Here is a 3,542-nt window from a genome sequence, read left to right on the forward strand (position 1 = left end):
GTCCGCCTGTGTATTGGTGTACATGCACATATAATTGTACATAAACCACAGAGAAGCCCAAGTTGTTTTTTTTTTTGTTTTTTTTTTTTTTTTTAACGCTTAGGTAATAGAAGATTTGTAAACAAAAACCCTTGGCTTTTACTAGTCATGGACCTTTTGTATCCCCCCGCCATACTCCCCCAGTAGTGCCATAGACACAGTGGCATGCAGTAAATGTTTGTGCTATGACAGCCAACGAATGACTTTTGAAGTTGACGCTCTTTGCCCATTGAATCCAATGCTTGCTTCTCTCTGGGGAACTCCAAGGGGCAAATATTTTTAAAACTTCCAAATAGCGAACCACTTAATTAGGCAGCCGGGGGAATTCCAAGACCCTGAACCATTTCCCATTTCCTGTCCGTGTCATTTCTGCCTGCCAGTCAGTCACAGAACAGGAGGTCTACTGTTCCAATGTTAATAGTCAAAGAAACTGAGTGTAACAGTTTGTAATACAGAGAAAAGAAATGCCATGGCTCCCAATGACTAAAAACTTCCAAAAATGCACGTGGGGCTTGGTAGTAGTTTAGTATTTAGTTCAAGTCACTATTTCTCGGAAAGTTACAGAACATTCCTAACATGTGGGAAAATATATATAGCAAGAATTGTTCATTCTGAACTCAAGTATTTCTCTTTTTCAGTTCTTGTCCTGACCAAAACAGTAAGATAATGAATATACTTAAGTATAGGGGAAAGCTTGCATTTCAAAAACTCAAAAGCCTTAGATATTTTTAACAAAAAATATATGTAATATTTAGGTATAATAAATAGTACCTCATAACTTTTAATCTTGTATAACTTTGCAGTCTAGTGTTACAGTTAGTTAATTCAGTTACCTGTTTATTCAGTTAATTTTTTTTCATTTTGCTAGTATAAAGTTGCTGTTAATCTTAAAAAATGAGCTAGTATGTCTGCTGCAGTTGCCATTCTAACGTTTTTCATATATATGTAGAAAAAATATTTACAGTATTTAAAACAATTTTGAAGAAGAAAAGTTAAGATTGGAAGGTCTTGTCCTACCAGGTAATGAGTTACAATAAAGCCATAGTAATTGAGACAGTCGTGTATTATTAAATGCACTAGGATGGACAATTAAACGAAGGAGATACAGAGCCCCGAAAAGAGACCCATATCAATGTATTTGGGAATTTGATATACTGGCATTATGTATTAATAAGAAAAGGATTAATTAGTCAATAAGTAATGCTGAATGAATGGTTATTCTAATAGAAAATAAAATTAGATCACTACCATATACTATTTAAAAATCTCTGCTTGATTTTTTTAAAAAACCCTTAAAAGTAAACAGCCATCATTATGAATCCAGGGATTTAAAGAAGTTTGGTGAGTTGTAATCCATCGCAGCTATTATCACTATTAGTGCTCAAGTTGTTTTATTTTAGGCCGGTGAGAGTTTACTCAGGTTGGCTCCTGAGTCTTTTTGATACTTTCCTAGTAGTCTTTGCTTTCTAGGCTCATTTTGTGTATTTCTTACTCCATACCCATAATAAGCCATTACTCCTAAGTGTCCTGGATCCTTTAGTGGGAAATGGTATTTAAAGAGCGTAATCTGAATGTTTGTCTCCTGTGAGTTAGCGCTGCAAGGAACAACAAACAAAAAATGTTTGTCGTGTTCATTGTTAATGAGTTTGATTGTTTCTATACCTGTTCAATGGACAAAGCTGGTTAGTATGGGTTTGTTTTGGTTTGGTTTTTGTTTTTTAAATCAAATATATCACAAACTCATTGATACTTCCGATTCAAATTCAGGAAGTCAAGGTTTTACTTAACCTCTTTGATTGCACATCTGTAACTCCCTTTGTTTTGAAAATCTTTGGTCTCCCCTCTACTTTTTCCTTCCTGCCCCATAAGTAATGACTTAAAACACTTTTTATGATTCATTTTTTCATTTTAAAAATGTAATTATGCATGTTTATACCTACCCTTTTCTTAGATAAATAATAGTAGCATACTTTTCTCCACCTTTTTTCACTTCATAATAAATTCTAGAGATTATGTAATACATATAGAGCTATTCCTTGTTTCTATATAGTACTCCGCTGTGTAGATGTGCCATAATATATTCAACAACATAATTCAGAAAGCAGCCAAAAACTGCTAGGGCCATGTCAAAGACTAAGGATCCAACCTGAATAAGCTCCCCAGTCATAGATAAAATTAGTACCATAATATATTCAGCTACTTCCCTATGGATGGACATCTGGGTGGTTTCCAGCCTTTTGCTATTACAAATAGTGCTGCAATGAATAGTCATGGGAACACATCTTATTTTAGGATATATTCCCAGAAGTTAGTTCAAATGGTAAATCCATATATAAATTTGCCTAATATGGCCACATACCCATCCATGGGTATGCTGGCATTTCGCAATCCAACCAGCAATGTATGTGAGTGCCTGTATTTCCCACAACTTTATCAGTAGAGTAAGTTGTCAGACTTTTGGATTGTTGCCAACCTGTTGAATAATAAATAGTATTTCAGTTCAGTTTCAATTTTTTATTGCTATATTATGAATGGGATTGAAAAATTTTTCCTATGCATCAATTGTATGTGTAATGTTTTATTTTTTTAAGTTAGGTGAGTATAAAAGAATGTTAGGATTGGTTGTGTGTTATTGTTAAAGAAAAATATATTCTGACATTTGTTAAAATGGTAAGGAAGACTTTATTCAGGACTATGCAATCAAAACATTGTAACAGGGAAGCAAGATTGGGCTCAATTGGGAATACAGCAAGGACTGCTGGGGTATTTATAACCAACAGTTAGAGTAAGGAGGGTCAATGGATGGAAAAGTACTAAGAGGAGACATCAAGGATAGTAGGATTCTTGCTGAAGGCAGGCTAAGGGCTTACACTTCAGAAGTGGAGAAGGAGGAACTTGATCAGATATCAGGGTTGATCAGATATCCAGAGTGGCGGGATCCTCACTAAACTGACAGGATTCTTGTTAAGACTGAGGTAGGCCAACAATTACAGGTGGGGTAGGGCCCAAAGTCAAGGCCTAGTCAAGAAGAGGGCTCAGAAGAGGCCGAGTAAAGTTTGGTCAAAGAGATAGTCTTTGTCAGTATGTACACAGATGACATGCATATCTTCCTGAATTTTTGAATTTTTTAAAAAATTCAAATAGGACATTAAAAACTTACAGATTTGGGTCATATCAGAACTTCCCTTTCCAACTTTTAGCCACTTACAGGCATCCCAAGCATTACCTTTTCATCTGCTAAAAAAAAAAAAAGTCACTTTATATTTCTGTGGTGAAACTTTGGATTTTAATTTTCATAAAACCCTTCATTAGGGTTTTGGAACTAGAAAGCATCCAATAGCCCACTTGATTTAATCAGTTTATTTTGTATATGAGCACTTAGCCCAGGTAACTGCCACAAAGATTTTTATAGATAATATTGGAACTCTTAAAATCCATGACAGCTTTAAAATGTTGGCATCTGTATCGAAAGTCAGGTTTTAAAATTTTACAGAAATATTATT

The sequence above is a fragment of the Papio anubis genome, chromosome 12, assembly GCF_008728515.1.
Source record: "Papio anubis isolate 15944 chromosome 12, Panubis1.0, whole genome shotgun sequence".
NCBI lineage: Eukaryota > Metazoa > Chordata > Mammalia > Primates > Cercopithecidae > Papio > Papio anubis.